Source organism: Balaenoptera borealis, assembly GCF_965194805.1.
Source record: "Balaenoptera borealis genome assembly, chromosome: 17".
Taxonomy (NCBI): domain Eukaryota; kingdom Metazoa; phylum Chordata; class Mammalia; order Artiodactyla; family Balaenopteridae; genus Balaenoptera; species Balaenoptera borealis.
This window is the reverse complement of record NC_138876.1, coordinates 10,150,040-10,174,019: the sequence shown is the minus strand read 5'-3', so window position 1 is coordinate 10,174,019 and position 23,980 is coordinate 10,150,040. Positions and strand designations below refer to the sequence as shown.

At 45.1% G+C, this 23,980-nt stretch overlaps 1 pseudogene across 1 annotated transcript; it reads left to right on the top strand.

Annotated features, from left to right (window-relative positions):
* The first annotated feature begins 12,717 nt into the window (after positions 1-12,717).
* On the top strand, positions 12,718-23,024 carry LOC309614572 (cytochrome b-c1 complex subunit 7 pseudogene; annotated as a pseudogene). The gene has a single exon. The product of its transcript is annotated as a cytochrome b-c1 complex subunit 7 pseudogene (transcript).
* Positions 23,025-23,980: the final 956 nt, after the last annotated feature.

The following is a 23,980-nucleotide window of genomic DNA, read 5'->3' as shown; positions in this document are numbered from 1 at the left end:
GTTTGCCTGCCTGGGGTCCCGCTGGTTTTCATCCTTCTCTGGCTGAAAGGCAGCATTCGAAAGCAGCAGCCGAAGCAGGCTGCGTGGATGAAGTGTCAGCCCAAAGGCTGGGCGCGAGGTGGACACTGGGGGGAGAGACTGTGAAATGCAGAGCGGAGTCAGTCACCAGAGCAGAGCAGTCTGGCTCTGAATGGAGGGGCGGGAGGGGGGGTTGCCCTGGAGATGCTCCCCGGGCTCTGGCCCTCACTGCAGGGGTTATAGGGCACTGGTGACATCCCAGGGGTGAGAAGGAGCTGTTCAGGGTGCTGAGACTGTTAAGCTACATCCGTCTTCCGGTATTTTTTTTTTTAATTTATTATTATTTTTTTTTTGGCTGCACCGTGTGGCTTGCGGAATCTTAGGGATGGAACTCGTGCCCCCTGCAGTGGAAGCCCAGAGTCCTAACCACCAGACTGCCAGATAAGTCCCTTTGTGACTTCATTTTTAAAATCTTTATTTATTTATTTAATTTATTTTTAATTTTTTCCTCTGTGGCTTCTTAATTACCAACTGGTGGATCATCTATTTTTCTACCACCAGCTACCCCTCTAAGTCACTGCCTTTACCAGGGGTGTGTGTGTGTGCGTGTTTGAGGGTGGAGGAATTGCGGATAAGGGGTAGAGAAGGCAGCAAAACACGGACCAGAAAGATCACCCTGGTTCACAGCATCCTGGAGATGACCCTGAGTGGCCCTGGGGATCTTGGGTTATGGACAGTAGTTGACCGTTGTGGCCAAGAACACAGCAGTGTGAATCCCATGGGCCTCTGTTTGACTCTTCACTGTGGCACTGACCCTATAGGATGCAGACAAGTTACTTAATCTCTCTGAAGTTTCAGTCTCCTTGTCTGTAATATCTGTCTTGCAGGACTGTTCAAAAAATTAAATGAGACTGTGCATCGTAGGGGGTATAGCACTGTGCCTGGCACATAGCACAGCCTTAGTGAATAGTAGCTATCATTTACTTATATTAATATGTTCATATTATGACTCAATTTTGGTCTTTGGGCTCAAGCCAAATCCTAAAATAACTGTACTGAGCAGTTGATAGGCCAAAAGCCTTGATCATGTATTTCCAAGCAAGATAATCTCTTCATTGAAACCTAAGGTAAAACACAAAGGCCCAGGATCCCATGTTTTCTCGCTGACAGATCTTGAGTAATTTACTTGACTTCTCTGAGTTCAGTTTCCTATCTAACAAATGTAGATGGAGATTCTCAGCACTGGGATTTTTGCCTAAAACAGAATAAACCCACATCCCAGAGGGCTGGGAATGTATACTGTGACCCACTTCCCAGGAGAAGGGAAAGTTTGATGAGTGTACCTTATCACGTAGGATTTCCACCTGTTCCTCCTGTCAAGGTCTGTTCCCTGGTGCCTATAACTGGTTTACAGTAGGTATTCTCTAACATGTGTTGAATGGATAAATAAGTAGATTAGTCCATGTGTCCATGCCCTCATCCAATCAATAAGCACATGTGGCCCAGACAAGATTTCCTAGCATGTGGATGCTCCCTGCCTCTGGCTCCTTGCATGGCCCCCAGATGCCTGTTCCTGTTGGAGAGATTGACTCCAACAGGAGAAATGACTTATTTCTCCTCCTTTCAAAGGAGGATTCTCCAGCCTGTCTCCTAGACTCGGGGAAGGCTATAAAAATAGGAGACTGGTAGAGAGAGGCAGAATACCAAAGATACAGAGACAAAGGGAAAGAAAACAAAAAGCAGGCAGAAAAAGCTAAGCTGCCCTATGTCATAAAGAATAAGGAGAGGAAAACGGGGCAGGGAGAAGGGTGGGGATGCAAGGAGGGAGAACCAGCCGCATAGGCTGGTGTGAGACAGTGTGCTTGCGCGTGTGAGGTGGGGGGAGGGAATGAGGGGCTGGCAGTCAAAGGCTCCAGAGCAGTTCCAGAGTATGAGAGGAGAGGGGTAGGGGTGGGGACGAGTGAGAAGAAAGGAGTTTGGGAAGCATCTTTACAAATTATATATTACATCCCCTTTCATGTCCTTGAAGATATTTGGGCAAAGAATGAGACTTCCTTTTCATTACATTTGTTGCTGGACTGTGGTTCTTTCCATTCAGTTGCACCCAGAAACCAGCCACCTGGGCCTTGGGATTTATTTGCCTTATAAAAATAATGAACATTCACCACGTGCCAGGAACTGGGTGAGGAATATGGGATACAGAAATAAATCATAAAACGGTCATGCCCTTGAGGAGCTCATGACCTAGAGGAAGCACCAGGTTTATACACACACACACACACACACACACACACACACACACAGACACACACACACAGGCACTGAGGCTTAAATGTTATGGTGGAGAGTTGTACAAAGTGCTGTGGGGGAAATCAAGGAAGGCTTCACAGAGGAGGTGCCATTTGAGCTGGGCCTTGAAGGAGAAGTTTACCGCAGAGGCATGGGGTCCAAGTCACATGCATAGTTCACAACCTAAAAATAAATATGTGTATGTGTGTATAAATGTTAATATTCATATATACCATAGGAGCACAGAGGGGAAGGGCTGAATCTGCTTCTGAAAGTCAGGGAGAACTCATAAGGGTGATAAGCTTTAATCTGGGTTTTGAAAGATGTATAGGCGTTTGCCAGGTAAAGACTGTGAGAAAAGGCAGCAGCATTTAGGCAGAAGGCCCCAGCCCCTTGGTCCCGTGGATGGGCTACGTGGCACTCCTGAAGTTTATCCTGGCCTGGCCAGGCCTCAGAAGTTGGTTCTCTGGTATTTCATGGGTGGATGTGAACAGCCCAGAGTTTATTTGTCACAGTGAGCGGCGTTCTCAGTGATGACTACACCCAATTCCTTTGTGGTAATGAACAATGTCAAGTAATGAAGTTACCTTTCCAAGATAGTAATACTACCTGAGTTTGGCTCTGCACACCCACCCAGATAAAGGATTGATTGTCTTTCAAAGAATGAAGACCCTGACGTTTAGGGGAACTGCAGGTCTGAAACCCTAAAGCCTCTTCCAGTTGCTGGGGGTTTGGGGGCTGTGATAAGGAGCTATAGCTTTGGCCCAGACCTTGCGCCAGCACTTATAAGAAGAATTGCCTAATACGTTTTTGTGTTTCTCTGGTTTCAGATGCCTATCTCCTGATTGTTCAGCCAACTGTCATTATCAGAGTCTAAAGGAGCCAGAGGTGGCCAGGCTGGGGAGGCCAAGGAAGGCCTCTTAGGTGAGGTGTGATTTGAACTGGGCACTGGGGAATGGGGAGCATTTGGATTCATGGACTGGGGAGGGGCAAGGGACTTTACTCGGCCGTGCTTTGGTCCACTGTAAAATGGGCCTCATCATATTATTTTATGGAGTCTGTCTAAGGATTTAATGAGACAATATGCTGCTACTCTATGCCATTAGGTAGGCAATACTAGTCCCATTTTATAGTTGAGCAGACTGAGGCCTGGTGCATAGTAGGTACTCAGTAAATAGTGGTAAGTCATGGTTGTCATCATCATCAACATCATCATCATCCCAGGCATGTGGGCTGCTAAGATAAAAAGCATGGACGGAGGAGGTTTCTGACTATCTTGCTCGCTGCTATTTCCTCAAACCCCAGAACAGCACCTGCACATAAAAGGTCCTCAGTATAAATTTGCTCAATTAAGGAAGTCCTAGCTCCTCCAGTTATCACTTCTGTGACTTTGGACAAGCTATTTAGCCTCTCCGTGTCTCAGTTTCCTCATCTGTAAAATGGGGGTAATAATGGTTCCCACCTCACTGAATTATTGACAATAATGGATAGCACCTGACTCAATAAATGCTCCCTGTTTTTATTATGTCTCGCAGTGGCAGGAAGTGTCTGATTCGAAACCTTTCAATCTGCTATGTTACACGTTTATGGACTTGGAGGATATTTTTCTATCCATATGTTAGAACCCCCACCCCCTGAAGACCATGGCCTGAGAGTTGTCATGTTGACCTCTTACCAGGAAGAGGGGGATGGGGGCTTGGAAAGGCTGGTGGTCAGGGTAGAACGCGGGCACTGTGTGTAATGGTTAGGGACACTGGTTTTGGATGCTGTGAATGCAGGCTGTGCTGATTGCTGTGTGACCTTGGGCAAGTTACTTGACTTCTCTGAGCCTCAATTCCACAGTTGCAAAATGGGGATTACTAAAACATCCACTTTGTGGCCCTGGCACAGAATACTCATGAAATAGTAGTGAAAAAATGCCTGGGTGGAGGCAGCAAAGGACAGGCCCTGGGCTGAACTTACTTTTAAGTAATGGCTTTCCCTCTGCAAGGTCCCCAAGGGCCAGCAGTCACTGACAAAGGTGATTTAATTATACTGTTGGCAGGGGAAGATGGTAGTAACCTGCAGTCATTGTTACACTGAATTCTTGGAGACGGAGATAAGAGGTTTGGGGAAGAGACACCTTTAACATGCCTGCTTAACCTCTCCCTACAAGTCACTTTCCAACTGGATTTGTTTTCTGCCAGGACTTTTTTTTTATCTGCACCTCCATGGAAAATGGCTGACAAGCTCTCCCAACAAGAAACAAATTATCCTGCTTGCAAACCACCCAGGGATATGTTCAGGCCTTGGATGTGTGACAAGGATCCTGTTGGCTTTGGCAGAGAAGGCCCTGAATGGGGACAGGTGAGGTGCAATCACAAAGCATCTGACTTCAGCAATTCAGTTCAGCCAGCATTCACTTGGCATCTCTGCAATGTGCTAAGCACTGGGGATGTAGAGACTGACTATGACATGGTCCCTGTCCTCAAGGAGCTCACAGTCTAGTGGGTGGGAGGGGGGAGGTACAGACACGCTTCAAAGCCCTGAAGAACACAACACACACAAGGACATTGGAGCAGGGATCCCTTGAGTGACCAGGGAGGCCAAGGAGGCAGGGGTTCTTCCTCTGGTTGAGAAGGAACATTCCACCCTTTTCCCAGAGTCTTCAGAGCTCCCCAGACCTCCAGCTTCACCTCTTGATCAGTGCATTTCTCCCTTTCTCTGAAATTTCAGACCTTATCCTCACTCCAGCTTGTCTCTGAGAAATGCCAACCATGCCTTAGAATGATGACTTACTTTTTGGGTCTTCAAAGATACAGGCTCATTCATGCAGTGGACATTTATTAGGCAGGCACATGGTGCATGGACCCAGAGTCGGAGAGGCCCGAGAGGACAGAGAGATGTAGAGGAGGATATTGCACGAATCCAAGGGGACCTGAACCAAGAAGATGGTGCTGCCGATGGAGATGAGGAAGGATTCAAGAGATATGGGTCGGGGGCGGGCGGGGAGGACTCCATAGGACCTGATGCGGACAAGTGCAGAGTGATGGAGAAGTTGAGGTCTAGACTGTGCTCAGGTTGGGCTACCTGTGGTCGGAGTTCCATGCTGTTTGGTCCACGAGAATGGTTTCCCAGTGGATGGGCAGGGTTTTTACAGGGTCGCCTGGGTTCTATCAATAAAATATGCCTTTAAAGTGCTTTAGAGGCTGTTTTTCTATGGTCACTAATATGGGATTAAATAACCTTAAAACACAAAGTAGGAAAGATAGTAACTTTTCCCCCCTTGCATTCCTTCTTGTAACAAGGTGGAGAAAGTTTCAATTTGGGGTTAGTAATTATAACACCTTTCTGATTCTTCCTAATCTTCCTCTTGAATAAAGAGTAAGGAGAATATCAGGCCAAGAGCCTGATATTTAGCTGGAATTCAGTAACAATGTTTTGTTTTCACTGTTGTCCTTTCTTGGGTTACTTTTTATTTACGGCAAACACTTTCCATTTTGGACATCAAGTTCTCTTTGTCAATACATGTATTTAAATTTTAAAAGTCAGTCAACCTAAAGGAAAAACATTAAGCGGATACGGCCAAAATTGTGCAGGTGTTAATTGACTCAAAGGTTGAAGAAACACGCACCCAGTCCCTCCTCCTCTGCGGCTGTGATAGAGGGTGACTCGGGTGATGGTTCAAAGGGGACGAGAATGGAGCATAGTATTAGCAATAGCAACACCAGGTACCAAAGGCAGATCATCCCAGCCTTACCTCAAGGGATTAGATGAACAATTATTCCTGGTGTACTCAGCCTAATTTAGAAATGATCATTTTGTTTTTCACTCAAATAAGCTAACGTTTCCTCATCCTCTGACTTATTTGGAAGGCGTAACAAAGTCACATCAATTTACAAATAAAGGAGAGAAGGAGGGCAGGAAGAGGCAGAGAGGGACTGGCATGATTTATCAGGACATGGGGATTCGCTGTGCTTGTATAATATTTTCCTTCTCATAAGCAATGCCGCACATCACACCATATGTTTGCAGCCTCTCAGCGATTGTCAGTTTGTTCCTGAGGAGATGAGTAGAAATAACTGAGACTGGGTAAATGACTTATAATCAATAATAGCAACAGGCAGCGTGGGTCAGGCACTGTCTGAGCACTACATAGCACATTAATATCTCATCCCAGAAGCACCCCTATGAGATGGGGACCTATCATTGTCATCATCTCTAATTTAGGGAGGAGGAAATGACTTCCTGTAACTTAGTCAAGGTCATACTTCTAGCAAGTCAAGATCCAGGATTTGAACCCAGGCAGTCTGGAGAAAGAGTGCATGCACTGAATGATTCTGCTACCCCGGGGCTGCAGCTGAGACTTCGACCCGTGTCCTATATATCCTGTGCTCGGCACGAGGGCTACAGAGATAACTAAGATTCAGTACCTGCCTCTGGGGGAGGGGGACAGACACAGACAACTTGATGTGACAATTGCCATGATGAAGGCAATAACAAGATGTAGTGAAGCCACAAAGGAAGGACTGATCACTTAGGGAAGGTCTTGCTGAGCAGGGGTGGTTGGAGTTGACCTTAAGCATGAAGTCACCCGGTGGATGGATGAGGGAAGTAGTGGTGGTGTGCGGAGGGGATCCCCAGGCAGAAGAAGCCTCGAGTATAGATGGCTGTAAAGCAAGATGGAAGTTTGGGAAACTATAATAAGGTCTGGCAGGAGTATGTCTGTGAGGGTCAGGGAACTGGGACTTCAGTGTAGGTGCCAGCAGGAGTTTTGTTTGCAACATCTGGTAAAACACAAAGATTCCCCAAACCCATCCACTGCTAGGTAACAACTGGTGAGATCTCTGTATTGCAAGAAAACATAATAGAACACTCCAGCAAAACGCAGACCAGCAAAGACAGCCTCAAGTCTGGTGGTGCAAACCTGCAAGACAGGAAACAAAGTCACAGCCCTTAAAGCGTCTTAAACTCAAGTTCCCATCAGCCTTGAAAACAGCACCTCTCTGCATTGCTTCCTTACAGAGACCCTGTGACACGTGTCATATTTCCATTCCCCTAATAAGATTGCTGCATTTCATTTTCACCTTCTCTGCATTAATCACTCTCCTTTGAAGAGAGTTGGTGCAGAACAAGCCAGCAGCAGCCATCCAATTACCCTGAATGTGGGGAGAAAATTATCATCAGACCAACCTGCCAGCACAGCTCCGTGTTTACTCAATTCTCTCGGCCCAGCAGTATCCATCTCTGGGACTCGTATGCGCGTACATTCATGGTCATTTCGGACAGAGTGACGAGCACGGTGCTTGGCATGCAGGGACACGGAATTCCAAGTTATTCTTGGGCAGGCATCCGTGACGACAGTCAACACCGCTCACTCAGCGTGTATGGGGCATTGATGGAGCACGGGCAATACACCAGGCACTTTGCTAAGGGCTGGGAGGAGACAGGAGATACAGAGATAAATTAGGTATGGAGCTAGATCAAGAAGCCTAAGGTCTGGAAGGGGAGAGAGAAACCATAAATAATTGCAGCACAGGCAGATGGTACCCAGGACCTTAAGAGAGGCAGAGAAGGTGGCTTTGCCATTCAGAGGAGGAAGATTATTTCCAGCTCAGGGAATCAGTGAAGGCTTTGTAGAGGATTCCAGCTAACCGGAGTCTCTCAGTCATTTATTCAGCAAACATGTGCTTGCTCTGGGGACATGAATTCTGCCGGGTGTCAGAGACACACAGGTTAACACTGAATAAAGCAAAAAAGGCTGCCCTGGTGGATTATGTTCTCATAGTGGGTGGAGGGGGGCGGGGTGGGGGGAGATAAAAATACAAATTAACCAGTAGTGAATAGGAAACTTTGAATAAAATAAGTGCTACAAAGAAAATCAAACAGATTGATACACTTGATCATGCCTAGGGCAGATGGGGCCACTTTAAATTGTGTGATCAGGACAGGCCTGAAGGTTAAGAAAAAGTCAGCCTTGTATGGATTTGGAGGAACAGGGTTTGTGACAGAGGGAACTGTAAGTACAAAGGCCCTGAGGCAGGAATGAGTGTTGGGTGTGTGGCTGGAAGGCAGGGAAGGCAGCATGAAAGGAGATGGGTTGGAGAGGCAAGCCCATTATGGGCAGGAGTTTCGATTTTACTGCAAGTGCAACAGGAAACTGGGGGAGGGCTTAGCCGGGGGATGGGTGGCTTAGTTTTGTGAAGATGCGAGGAGTCTCCTTACAGGCAGGCGGCCGAGCATGATCACGTTTGGAACCTGTTTGGAGGCCGTTTTAGAGAAACACTGGGGGCCACACCAGGGTCAGATCAAGGAGACCCTTGAATGACTGCGGTTTGGCCTTTGGCCCTGAGAAACATAACCATAAAGGAATCCATTCTTTAGATTCTGCAGATCCTGTCTCTGACGCAAACAGCCATCTGTGAGTTATTTCATCTCCGTAAGCATGTCTTCTACAGAAACGCTCAGCATCCCCAGAGCTTTTAGTTTCCCCCAAACCAATGAGAGATTCAGTGGATTTATACTGGCAGCCCTGAGACCACGGGAGAGAGTGAGCCATGGGCACATACTTCCTGCTTCTCTCACAATCACCACACACACACACACACACACACACACACATACACACACACACACACTAACACAAGCATAGTAATAAAAAAGCACATGTCTGTGAACATACTTAAAACCATTAACTTTCACACTTGAAAGACGTGATTGCATGGCATGTTAATTACATCTCAAACTGTTTAAAAGAACTGGAATTTTCGTGGCACTATAATGTGGTGATTAAGGGCGTAAGCTTTGGAGCTAGATGGATCTGGGTTCAGATTCCAGCTCTGGAGATGAAAATATTCTAAAATTAATTATGGTGATGGTTGCACACCTCTGGGTATATTAAAAACCATTAAATCATACATTTTAAATGGGCAAATTCTATGGTGTCTGAATTGTATCTCAATAAATCTGTTACCAGAAATGTCAGCTCTGATTGTTCTAACTTGTGACCTCGCTAAATCTCTCTGCATCTTGGTTTTGCCTTCTCTAAAATGGGGGAACTAACACCTCACAGAATTGCTGTAAGAGTTAAAGTGGATGATTCATGTAAAGATTTCAGCAGAGTGTCTGACACATAGTTAATGGTGTTATTTTAATACTAACTATAAGGCTTACTTTCTTTTTTTTTTTTTAATTTTTATTTTATTTATTTATGGCTGTGTTGGGTCTTCGTTTCTGTGCGAGGGCTTTCTCTAGTTGTGGCAAGCGGGGGCCACTGTTCATCGCGGTGCGCGGGCCTCTCACCATCGCGGCCTCTCTTGCTGCGGAGCACAGGCTCCAGACGCGCAGGCTCAGTAACTGTGGCTCACGGGCCCAGTTTTCTCCGTAGCATGTGGGATCTTCCCAGACCAGGGCTCGAACCCGTGTCCCCTGCATTGGCAGGCAGATTCTCAACCACTGCGCCACCGGGGAAGCCCCAAGGCTTACTTTCTGGTACCAGCTCTGCTGCTTGCTAGCTTTTGGGATTTGGGGAAGTTTCCTAATGTTCTCTGGGTCTTAATTTCCGCACTTTTAAAATGAGATAACATTATGTTCCCCATGTGTGTATTGCAGGGCTGCTGTTTAGGCTCAGATAACAAGATCGATGTTTAAACCCTTCCTAAACTGATATATGGAAGTAATGCTCTGAGAGGCTCTGTTAGTGCTTAAGAAAACAGACTCTGCAGTGAGTTCCCAGATTCGAGTTCTAGATCTCCTGCTTACAAGCTGTGACATCTTGTGCAAATTCTTAAACCTCTTTGTGCCTCAGTTTCCTTATCTGCAAATGGGGGTCATACTTGTGCCTACCTTATGGGATTATTGTGCTGATTCCATGGGTTAAAATGTGCAAAGCACTAAGAACATTAATTAGAACAAAATAAGCAGTAAATGAATGTTGGCTATTATTATTACAAGAAACAGGCAAATTTTGATGGTGATAGCAGAGAGGAAAAGTCTCGCTTTTTCATGAGGCACAGCAGAAACCTGCTAGCATTATGGACAAACACAGGAAGAGGCAATATTGCACTAGCCACTGCGAAGTGAAACTATTTGTTCAATTCAGGACAACCATGTAGGCTGTATTACAGGACCCTTCTGTCGACAGAAAAAAATTCACAAGCTAAAAGTTGAGAATTATGTTTCATTCAGTGGACTTGATGAGGACTTAAGCCTGGGATACAGCCTCGGATCCCTCAGAGGGAGTACTCAAGGGAAGGGAGGAGCCAGGATAGATAGGAGTTTCTGCAACAAAAACTAGGTGGTCAGAACATCAAAAGATTACTGTTAATCAAAGCAAACCAGACATCTCAAGTTAATGAATTTAGTGATTTCTATGTATGGGAAGATGAAAGAATTCTGGGTTCATTGAAATCATTCCTTCGATGTGCACCTTAACTATCTAGGGCCGGTATCCTGTTCTTTCCCATCCTGAGTCCCCTCAGGGTGTACAGTCGGTGGCCGCAGTGGCTGATGATTTCATGGCTGCAACATCCTTTGTTCACTGATATGGCAGTTCTTGGTCCACACCTCCCAGGGGCATAATTTATCCAGAGGCTTGCACCCACTGAGTGCCCTATGGGGCACTAAGTCCACTGCACTTCAGGTCTGTGCTCATGTGGATGGGAACCCCGAGTGAGTGGATCCTCAGACAGAGCTAACAGAACCACAGAGGAGGCAAGAGGCACGTGGCCTGGGCTGGAGGGAATTGGAATTGGAAAATGTCTCCAAGTGTTAGGGGAATCACTGAGTGAAACCGGCCGCCCTGGCCAGGCACCATAGTAACCACTTGCGTGAGTTATCTTACAACAGGAGGTCCTGGTAAGGAACGAGGAACTAGCAAGCTACCACTAATCGGAAGAATTCAGGAAAGGTCAAAAGGAGAGAGGAGACGCCAGTCCATGGCCTACCAACCTCCCAGAATCCTCCTCGCTGGAATCCGTCTTGGCTGAGTGATGCACGTGCCACCAGGAAGGACCCTGAGTCAGAGTGATTGGCCAGAGACAACCCGGCAACTCACCCCATCACCACAAAACCCGAGACTGCGAGCCACGTGGCAGAGGGGTTCTCCTGGGTTCCCTTACCCTCCTGCTCTCCGCCCGGGTGCCCCTTCCCAATAAAGTCTCTTGCTCTGTCAGCACATGTGTCTCCTCGGGCAATTCATTTCCGAGTGTTAGACAAGAGCCCGCTCTTGGGCCCTGGAAGGGGTCCCCCTTCCTGCAACACAAGGAAAAGATGTCCAGGATGTGGGGGTCACTTCTCTGCAGTTATTTTTTTCTGCAGAGTATTAGCTCCTCAAACCCTGTTTACTTTGGTCGCCCTGCACTTCAGTTTTCTGTCTCCCAAGTGCCGTGACACTGGTGAAAACTCAACAGCTGCATTCTACTTTGTCTGTCAGCTCCACAGAGCTTAAAAATTGGCAGATGCTTACAGTTAATCTTCGACAAAGGAGGCCAGAATATACAATGGGGAAAAGACAGTCTCTTAAGCAAATGGTGCTGGGAAAGTTGAACAGCCACATGTAAATAGATGAAGCTAGAATGTACCCTCACAGCATACACAAAAATAAACTCAAAATGGCTTAAAGGCTTAAATATAAAACAAGACACCATAAAACTCTTAGAAGAGAACACAGGCAAAACATTCTCTGACATAAATTGTACCAATGTTTGCTTAGGTCAGACTCCCAAGGCAATAGAGATAAAAGCAAAAATAAACAAATGGGACCTCATCAAACTTATAAGCTTTTACACAGCAAAGGAAATCATAAACAAAACAAAAAAACAACCTACAGACTGGGAGAAAATATTTGCAAATGATGTGACTGACAAGGGCTTAATTTCCAAAATACACAAACAGCCCCTACAATTCAATGACAAAAAAACAAACAACCCAATTGAAAAATGGGCAGAAGAACTAAATAGACATTTCTCCAAAGAAGACATACAGATGGCCAATAGGCACATGAAAATATGCTCTTCATCACTAATTATTAAAGAAATGCAAATCAAAAAAACAATGAGGTACCACCTCACACCAGTCAGAATGGCCATAATTAAAAAGTCTACAAATAATAAATGCTGGAGAGGGTGTGGAGAAAAGGGAACCCTCTTGCACTGTTGGTGGGAATGTAAATTGGTGCAGCCACTGTGGGAAACAGTATGGAGGTTCCTCAAAAAACTAAAAATAGAGTTTCCATATGATCCAGCACTCCCATTCCTGGGCATATACCCAGACAAAACTATAATTTGAAAAGATACATGCAACCCCTATGTTCATAGCAGCACTATTTACAATAGCCAAGACATGGAAACAACCTAAATGTCCATCGACAGATAAATGTATAAGGAAGATGTGGTATATATATAATATATATATATATATATATATTATATATATACAATGGAATATTAGCCATAAAAAAGAATGAAACAATGCCATTTGCAATAACAGCGATAGACCTAGAGATTATCATATTAAGTGAAGTAAGAAAGAGAAAGTCAAATACCATATGATATCACTTATATGTAGAATCTAAAATATGACACAAATGAACATATCTATGAAATAATAACAGACTCACAGATATAGAGAACAGACTTGTGGTTGCCAAGGGGGAGGGAGGGTGGGGAAGAGGAAGATTGGGAGTTTGGGATTAGCAGTTACAAACTATTACATATAATATGGATACACAATAAGGTCCTACTGTATAGCACAGGGAACTATATTCAATATCCTGTGATAAACCATAATGGAAAAGAATATGAAAAAGAATATGTATGTATAACTGAGTCACTTTACAGCAGAAATTAAACACAACATTGTAAGTCACCTATACTTCAATAAAAAAAAAAAAATTGGCAGATGCTCAATGAGACAGGAGGGAAGGGGGTAGGGCACAACCATTAAAACAATGACACAACCATTAAGAAGAACAGGATACCACAAAAACCGGTTAGAACCTACTTGGCCCAAGGTGGTGGAAGATTTGACTTCCAGTGGACCTTGAGCCTCATTATACGTTCATTGTAATACATTAGCATATGCTAAATAACACACCCACAGGCAACGTGACAGTTCTGAGGCCAACCATAAAAAGCCAAAAAGTAGGCCATGGCCCAGTTCCTAGAAATCTCTGCCCCTTCCCCCAAATAGTTGGAATAATCCTCCCACTCCTTAGCCTATGAAATTACCCAGCCCATAAAAACTAACCACCCCCGTCCCTCAGCTGCTCTTGCCTTTGGAGATGGTCCACATTGTCTCCATGGAATGTGTATCTCCCAGAGCCACACTCACTTTCCAAAGAGATGACCCCATGCCCTGAGGCCGCCTCTCACCTTCTGAGATGGTCCACACTCTGTCTATGGAGTATGTATCTCTCTAAATACACCTGCTTTCGCTTTACTCTGGCTTCCTATTGAATTCTTTCCTGAGTGGAGCCAGGGATCCTCACTTGGTGGCCCGTCCCAGGGACTGACTCGAGACCTGGGACATGACCGTCCTCTCACCACATTTTTCCTACAACACAAGGGAAAGAGCAGTCTAGAACGTCAGGCTCACCACAGGGTGTTCCCCTCTCTCTAGCATCTTGACCTCTCAAATCCTGGGTACCGCGGTGGCTCTCCTCTGGCCATGTAATTCAGAGCACTCCTTGGATAAGCAGCATTTTCATCATCTGTGAACTTGTTAGAAAAGCAAATTCATGCACCTGAGCTTGACCCAGTGAGTCAGAATCTCTGGGAATGAAGCCCAGGAAACTGATTTAACAAGCTCTCTTACATACATCAAAGGTGGAGAATCCTTGTCCAATGCTTTCAAACGATTTTTTTTGTAGTTTAATTCAGACTTTAAAGCTATTCTCTGAAGGAGGGTTGGTGTGTTACAAAATACCATAGCTAGAGATGGAAGTCTGCAAGATATTATACTTTTCAAGCGTCGTCTCTGTTAATTCTCAAGAATTAGGGTAATTTTGGCTCACTTTTGTATCTCTAGCACCTGGAATAATCTTAGCCCTTGAGTAAGCCCTGAGGAAACATTCATTGAATACGTAAAACTCTATGATGTAGTTTTTATTATCCCCATTTTACAGATGAGAAAATAGAGACTCAAATGAGTAAATGACTCGCCCAACATCATCCAGGTAGTATGTGGCAGAACTGGTATTTGAAGCAAAGAATCCAACGCCTGTGCCACCCTGATGGGAACACAGTGGCCCTGGGCACCTGAGGGGGCCACACTTAGGGAGGGCCCAGGAGGGAGAAGCAGGAAGGGCATCCAATCAGATGACCCTGCTGATATGGGCTCATCCTAAGGTGGGCACTGCTTCTGAGGCTGGAGCATTGGCAATGGTGTCACAGGTGTGAGTCCCGTCTCGTCCAGGTGGATGTGTGAGACTAGTAGTCTGAGCTCTGCTAAGAGAAGAGACAATCTGTTCCAGGCCTTCTTGGTGAGGTTTTGTCCTCTGGTGCTTGAGGGTTTGGCTCCCAGAGCAGGGGATTGTGGCAAATTCCTCTTATATCCAAAGAGCAAGCAGGTCCCTGCAGGAGGGGAGGGATGGGCAGCCAATCAGAAGAAAGCTGCCAGGGCGCAGGCGGAGCTGCACTTGGGTTGGACTGGTTCCCCAGGGCGTCACCTCTACGGGGCCCCCTGGCCTGCTTTCCTTTCCCCAGAATAGCCCAGAGGCCTGTGGGATGGGAAATCCTTTCGGTTTCAGGGGATGCAGGAAAGTGCGTCACTGCAATGTGGGCTCCCAGGGGAGGGGAGGAACCTTTTCCTGAAGGAAGGACTTTTCAATACCCTCCTGCTCTGTCTCTTGTCTCCATGGAAATGGCAGAGAGGCCCAAACAAGAAGTCGGCTTTCTTGGGGAAGGGAGGGCCGACCCATGGGCGAGCTTCCCACCATCAGAGTCTCCGGCTATGAACTACAGGATCTCCACAAGGTGCCATGGGATCCCATCTGGGTGAGGGCAGTGACCAGGAAAGTGGGCTGGGATCCCACTGAACCCAAAGCAGGCCAATAGCGATGGTCTGAGAACAAGATTCAGAATGGCCGGGTTGGAAGAGGCTTCAGAGATCATCTGGGACCCAGGAGTGATGTGACTTGCCCAAGGTCACACAGTAAGTCCTATAGACGAGGACTAAAGTCCCATCTGATAGTGTTCTTTCCTAGTCCAGAAGGAAGCCTTCTTCAGTTATAGCAACAGCACAAATTAAATCGTACGTTTTTTGAATGTTCACCACGTGTAGGACACAGTGCTGATTCCCTTCCATACATCACCTCAGTGACTTCTCACGAGGTTGAAAGGCGCGTACACCTGCCCCCTATTATTTACAGGCAAGGTAATGAGTCTTAAAGCCTGAGTGTGCCAGTCAAGGTCACATAGTTGCTAAGCAGCAGAGCCGGTAGGTAAACCTAGGGCATCTGACAGTAGACCCTGAACCCATAACCGCTATTGTTTTCCTTCACAGTTCTGGGCCTTCTGCTTCTCCTGGGCTCCCACTCACTGGCCCTCCCCTCTGTGCCCAGGGTGGCTCCCAACGTATGTGCCAAGTGTCTGTCAGCTTCTGATGCTTAAGTGCACATCGGGTGCTGTTTTGTTGCGGGACACGACAGCAAGCGAGAAGCCTTAGGCTTTTTTTGAAACAGCTGTCTAGATTAATAAAATAATTATTTTGTGATTGCCAAAGTAACATCCGTGCTCTTCACAGAAGGCTGAGAATCTATGAATAAGTAAAAAGGAGGCAGAAAAAAAAAAGAACTCATATGTTTCCTGGCTGTTTCTTCTGGAAATCATCCACTTACCCATTGATGATCTTAATGATTGCCTCATCAGTTTGCTCTGGGACCGCGTTCTTTACACTCACAATTGTGGTCGACATCTTTTTTTTCCCTTCCCAATTGGTTGTTTGTCAGTGTATTTTGAAAAATGCTTTTGGCGCTAGGACTTACTCAGCAGGCAATGCTTCTGTCTTGGGTCAAAATGGCGAGCAGGCCTGCCGTGGCAGCATCAAGCAAGTGGCTGGAGGGTATTCGATGCTTCTGGGTTCAATAAACTGGGCTTAATGCAAGATGATGCAATATATAAGAATGACGATGTAAAAGAGGCCATAAGAAGGCTTCCTGAGAACCTTTATAATGACAGGGTGTTTCGCATTAAGAGAGCCCTGGACCTGACCATAAGGCAGCTGATCTTGCCTAAAGAGCAGTGGACAAAATATGAGGAGGATACATTCTACCTTGAACCATATCTGAAAGAGGTTATTTGGGAGAGAAAAGAGAGAGAAGAATGGGCAAAGAAATAATCATATAGTCTAAATCTGTGGATGCAGCTGTCCTAAAGTAGTTTTATGAAGTTGGTTAAACCTGAAATGTACAATGTAGAACTATCTGGGCTGCAAATGTATTACTTTAAATAAATATCTATTATAGTTATTGTTGGAAAAAAAAAGAAAAATGTTTTTGGAGGTTGTAAGTGGCTGCCTAAATTGTAGTGGACTGATCCTTTGCCCTGCAGAGACCCATTTGCTGCCCGATTGGCAGTGACAGGCAGACAGACGTTGACATTGGCCATAGCAAGTCTTCCCTCATGGCTGTCAAGGCTCTTCTTGACCAGCATGACCTAGAAAAAGCAGTTCTGCCCTTGGAGGTCCCAGTGAGCCAGTTGGCAATGCCATTGCCATTTATTATCCTTCCCTGGGAAGGGCAGGGTTCTGCTTGGGAGCTGAGAGCCAGGACTACAGAGCCTGGAGATTCACCCTGGCCCTCAGAGCCTGTTGTGTAAGCCCAGGATAGAGTTGAAAGGAAACGGTCCCGCAGCATCTCTCTCCATGCACGTAACTCTATTCAGGTTCCATTGGCTGGAGAGCTGAAGTCACCATCACAAGGACCATGTGTGTGGCTGGAGGGCCACCAGCTGCCTAAATTCCTCAGGGTTGCCTTGCTGCTTTCATGTCCACCCTAGGAAGTAGGCAGAGCAGGTTAGTAGGAGTTTTACCTTACAGATGAGAAAACTGAGGCTCAGGCGGACAGCACCGGCTCTGGGACTAGAATCTGAGCTCCAGTGAGCTTTCATGATGGGGGGTGAGTTACGGGGCGTGGGGAGCCACGGTGTGGGGAGGGGGCCGTCTGAGAGTTTGGAAGTGGAGGAGAGAGGAGACAGAGGCGTCTCTGTGGGTCCCCGGGCTGGAGACACGGACTCTACCTACTTTGCTCATTTTCTGCATCAGTTCTGTTCTCCCTCTGTTCCCTAGGGCCACCCTTGCCTCAGTCCCAGCTGTAAAGACAATGGGGGCACACACAGGACATTGTGGAGGAGTGAGGACACACATGCAACACATGCTTAACCATGAAACCCCAGAAGCAGGCCCATTACCTAGGAACATAAGTCCATGATCTCTGTCACTGCCAGACAGTAGTCCCAAGGCATAGCTGATGTGATCAGAAAGGAGAAAGAAATAAGACCAGTAAACATTAAAGAGGAGGTTGACATTACTTGTAGATATGATTTTATACTCACAGCACCCAGGATATTCTATTAGAAAACATTGCCAACAATAGAATTCAGTAAGGTGTCTGGGTAAAAAAGTCAGTACCTTCCAAAATAAGAAACAGACAGGAAAATGTAATGGAAGAAAGAAGTCCATTTTGAATAGCTACAAACAGATTACATATCCAGGAATATAGTTATCAGGTTATGTGTAAGATGTCAATAAATAAAATTTGAAGATGCTACTAAAGAACATACACAAACATGCGAATAAATGGAAAAATATCTGTAAGAGAGGAAGCTGCATACTACACATTTGCCAACTGTCTCTAGATTAATATTTAAATTTAACATAATCCCAGTTGAAAAATAGGATTTTTTTTCTGGAATTAAACATATTAAAGTTTATGTGGAAAAAGAAATAGATGAGAATAATCAAATTCTAAAAAATAAAAGGTAGTCTAACCCTGAAAGACATTAAAATATATTCTAAAGCTAACATAAATTAAGCAGTTTGGTAATGGTGCATGAATAGACAGACCAATAAAACAGTGTGAAAAGTACAGAAATAGATCCAAATATTCATAGAAATTTAGTTTATGATTAAGAGGACATTTCAAATCAGTGGGAGAAAAGGAGATTATTTAATAAATGGTGTTATGTTTAGACAAATGGTACCATCTTAAACAAAGTTTAGATTCCTTCTTAGATCCTCATACCCAAATAAATTCCAGATGGAGCAAAGATTTAAATGGAAAAAAACCCCTCACCATAAAAGTATTAAAAGAAAACATGGAGATTTTATTTAAATAATATCCAAATGGGGAAGGACTTTGTCTTTTTAAACATGACACAAAATCCAGAATCCATATAAGAAAAGAAGATTGACACATATGATATCATAAAATTAAAATTTTCTGCCTTGCAAAAATGACTATAAAGCCAAAAGATGAACAACACACTTGCTTGAAAAAAAATGTTTCCAACATGTGAGGCGCAGACAGAGAGCTAATTTCCTTAATACCTATATAAATTCCCACAGATGAAAAAGAAAAAGGACTAACAACCCAAAAGGAAAAGGCAAAGGGCTTGAGCAGAGAGTTCCAAGTTCATAGAAAAATAGATAACAGCGGCCTTTAAACACAAGAAAGGGGGCTTACTCTCACTGCTAAAAAAAATGCAAACTAAAACTCCTACAAGGTGCCCTATTTACCTATTAAGCTGGCAAAATAAAAAAGACGTTTGCTCACACATTTAGGGTGAGACACCAGCACTCTGCAGCATTGCTGGGGGAGTGCAACACAGGAAAACCTCTTTGCAAGACCATTTAGCCATGTCTTGCAAAATAAAAACCGAACTAACCCTTGACCTAGCAATATCACGTTCCAGAGCTTATCCTACACATACATACACACATTTGCTTAGTGACATATGTATAAGGATATTATTAGTAGAAAAAGATTGGAAATAACTGCTGTGTATATCAACAGAGGACCAGTTAGAGAAGTACCATGTACTCTTATAGTGAAATACTCTGCAGCCTTTAGAAGCAATGTGACAGCTCTAAAATGACATGGAACAAGTTTCCAAATGTACGGACTCTATGGCATCGTCTACAGCCGGGACTTCCAAACTTTTTTAAGCATAACTCACTGTAAGAACTATATTTTACATCACAAACTGGTTCGTTCATTCATTCATTGGTTTGTTCTTTCATTCATTTTCTTTCAACAAATATTTATTGAGTAACCACCACATTTTCAGACACTGAAATAGGCATTGAAGAGACAGCAGTGAGTAAAACAGATAAAAAAAAAGATCTCTGCCATCGTGGAGTTTACAAATATATATAAGAACACAAACTGTTTAATGTGGAAACAAGCAAAATTCTCCTGACTGAAGGCAAATCAGTGGTTGCCAGGGCTGAAGATGGGGGAAGAGATTGATTTTAGAGAAACATCAGGGTACTTTCTGGGGTGGTGGAAATGCCCTATATCTTGATTGTGATGTGGTCACATGACTGAATGCATTTGGTAAAACATATCAAATTTTACACTTAAAAAGTGAATTTTTATAATATGCAAATTATACCTCCACAGGCTTGATTAAAAAAAAAAACTGAAACAGAAGTGTCATGGAACAATACTTCATCTTTCCATTATTAGATGTCCTAGCCTCTGTTCCATCCCATTTCATTCTTTTTCAGTAAACAAAACAAACAAGATCACACCTATGCTGACCTGATCAATTGATTTTATAACATTTTAATGCATCATTATCCATAGTTTGAAAAATTGTGGTCTATATTTGTTACTGTGAGTGTAAGTAAAAGTTGGTGAATCTCATATATGGGCATCTATATTAACAGAAAGTCTGATATATGTGTATATATATGTGTGTGTGTGTGCAAATATATACAAATATTAGCATAGCAATGAACTGCTGATTGGCAACTGAGAGCCTGAGGATCAGGGAAAGGAGCAAGAATTTGATTTTACTAGACACGCTTTTGGAGTATTTAACTTTTTAAAACCATGAGTATATGTAATTTTTTAGAATAGATTTGAAATGTTGAAAAGAAAAAGGAAAAATCCTGAGAGCAGAATTGGGTTTGAATTATAAACTACCTGCGTGACAGTGGGTAAGTTGCTTAACATCTCTGGGCTCTTTTCCCCTTATCTGTACTATAACAATGTTGGTCTATATGACCCTTAGGCCCTAGCCTCTTAGATATTCCATTTGTCCTTGAGTCATCCTTTGAGTCAACCCCGTCTACTGGGGCATACTGAATTATTCAGTAGAAGGAAAGGAAGTGATGGAGCCATTCTCCATATCAGCAAACACTGAGCACCCACAACATGCAAAGTACTAGGCTAGAATCTGGGGCTACAGTCTCTGCCTCAATAGTCTAGTGAAGAAACAGCCACATGTACGTAAAGGACACTGCCATACATCAGGTGGTATGGACCTGTTCACAAAATGCTCCTGGTCACAGAGGAGGGAGACTTCATCTTTACCTGGATGGATTAAGAAGAGCTTTAGAGAGGTGAGTACAGCAGGGCTGGATCTTAGGGATGTGGCCAAGCTTATCAGTTGGAAATAGAGAAGAAAGGGCATTCCGGCCAATGAGTACAGCACATCCAAAGTGTTGGGCCCTGAATACACCCACCGTATTCCAAACTCATGCCTCTGCCACCTTTGTCCAGCCTGGAACATCTCCACTCTTCTCTGCTGTTCATATCCTATCCTTCCTTGGAAGTCCACAGCCCTGAAAGAGCAAATGGCCCCATGTAGCTGGCCTGAAATGTGTCAGGGAGGCTGTAGAGGGACAGAGGCTGCAGAGGTGGGTTGGAGTCAAGCTGTGAAGGAGCTGGTGGGCTAAGCTAAGGGCTTTGAACTTGATCTTGAGGGCAATGGGGAGTCACTGGAAGGGGAGGAGGAGCAGGGTCAACAGTCAGATTTGTTGCAGAAGGTTGACCCTGACGTCAGTCTGGAGAATGGACTGAAAGACTTGAGGACCAGTTAGGAGACTGATGCACCAGAGGGTTGGCCCCCTTCACTCCCAGACTTTGTACCCAGAGAAGAACCGATTCTCCATGGACCATATGTGATCAGACTCCCAAAGAGAGCTAGCCATGCGCCAGCTTAGGGCTGTGTCTGTTCCAAGCAGACTGAGCTCTTTGAAACCCTCCACTGGGGTGACAGGTGAAGGCTTGTGGTGGTCTCAGCTTATGCAGCCCAAAGCCTTGCCAACCTGGAAGGGTCCTCCTGGAGGAATGCACAGATCTACGCTGCTCTTCTGTAGCACGGAGAAGTGAGGCAGGATGAGGAGCAACGTTGGGCATGAGGGCTGCTCTCTCCATCCGTCTTCACCGTGTATGTGAATCGCCTGGAAATCTTGCTAGAATGCAGATTCTCATCAGTAGGTCTGGACTGTGGCCTGAGATTCTGCTTCCAGGGAAGCTCCTGGTCCACAGACTACACTGTTAAGTGTCAACGGTTTAGACCACATGGCACATCCATGGCAGGGCTGAGATTAGAATCCAGGTCTGCTGGGCTGCCTTCATTCTTTCATTTATTCATTCTTTTGTTTATTCAACAAAAATTCCTGCTTGCATTTTTTTGTTGTTCGTTGACTTAAATGAAGTGCTAAGTGAAGTGCTTACTACGTGCCAGGCATCACTCTAAATGCTTTACAAATACTAACTCATTCAGTCTCACTACAGCCCCACACGGTAGTTGCTCTTATGGTCCCCATCTCAAGCTTAGGGAAACCGAGGCACAGAGATGGGAAGTAACTTGCCCAAAGTCTCCCATCTGGTAGGTGGCCCGGTGAATGCTGTCATTACCAGGTGAGCTGCAGTACCTGACCCCTTTCTGTAGCACCACGTGGAATGTGGGGCATTGGGTCCCCAAACCAAAGTGGAGGTGCTCGTAGAGCTGGGAGGGGGGCTGCCTGGTGATGAGCCTGGAATCCCCTTCCCTTGTTGAACATGTGCTAATGGAACCCATCCAGCCTCTCCACCTATTTCAGTGGGGTTGGGAGCAGAGTAGAGCAGCCTTTCTGGTGCCAAGGTATATGAGTTTCCTACGAGCCAAATGGACACCCAGAAGGCAGGAGAGCTTGAGCTGTCTTGTAAGTACCAGGGAACCCCAGAAACAAGAGGCTGTGGAGGAGATAATGAGGGGCCAGGGGTTAAAAGCGGTTAAAGTGAAACAGGTATACCCAGGGAGGGAACCTCCCACAGGTGGAGTTGACCATGGGCAGTTGGGTGTTCAGGATGGGAGCTCTGGGGGAATGATCTGGGTTTGTGATATGTATTGGGGAGATATAGGTACATAGATGGCAACCAAGGCCACAGGATTGGCTGAACCTACCAGGAAGAGCATGTGTGGGGAGGAGGCAAGAGGTTAGGACTGGAACCTCAGGAACGTCAGCATTGGAGAAACAGGCAGATGAAGAAGGTTAACAATGAAGATTTAAAAAGGATGGTCAGGGCTTCCCTGGTGGTGCAGTGGTTAAGAATCTGCCTGCCAATGCAGGGGACACGGGTTCGAGCCCTGGTCCGGGAAGATCCCATATGCTGCAGAGCAGCTAAGCCCGTGCACCACAACTACTGAGCCTGCACTCTAGAGCCTGTGCTCCGCAACGAGAGAAGTCACCGCAATGAGAAGCCCGTGCACTGCAACGAAGAGTAGCCCCCGCTTGCCGCAACTCGAGAGCCCGCGCGCAGCAACGAAGACCCAACGCAGCCAAAAATAAATAAATAAAATGGATAAATTTATATAAAAGTAATAAAAAGGATGGTCAGAGAGTTAGGAAGAGAATGGGGAGAGTGTGTGAGAACTAGTTCCTGATGACTGCAAATGGAAACCCTGATGACATCCTCTTGGGATGTGGACAGTTTATTTTCCAAGTTTAATTGGAGGTAGAATTACTCTAACAATGGAGTGGTTTTCTGTTGCTCTTCCCTTGTTTTACATTCTTATGTGTATTACACAGTTCCCCATCTGCTGTTTTGGCAGGGATCTCCGCATAAATACATTTCAACATATATACACACATATATTTAAACCAACTAAACTAATATTTATTGAGTCTTGATTATGTGCAAAGCACAGCATATCCCAGGCGAGGAGGTTTGCCAGGATGTGATTGTCATATGCTAGATCATGAGATCTGGCGGTGAGCAGAAACGGCTGGTGCCCAGACAGGTGTCTCCCCTTAATGCAGGACTGTAGAAAAGCTTTTACTAAAGTGAACTTCACACCTGGTAGGTAATCTACCTGGATCAAATCGTGGAGCAGAGAAAACCACCTTCCCTGAACGCCTCCTGTTAAGGGGTAAATCAACAAGCTCTCGTCTTGTTTGAGTCACTAATATTTGGCCTCTGTGAACGAGTATTAGTCAGCATCCTAATTAGTACTTACAGACACACGGCCAAGGGATCACTGCAGAGAAAGGGTGACAGTCTGTGAAGGATGTCCCTCATTAAGCTACATGGGATGCAATCTCATTTTTGTAACACTGTTCACTACATTTGTTTAATCTCATGCTTGTGTTCTGCATGTGACCCTCTCCCTGCCTTTGCAGGGTGTTCCAGACACGCAGATGGCACATGCAAGAGGCAAGAGAGGGCGGCACTGCTTGGGAAGATAAAATGGTTCAGTCC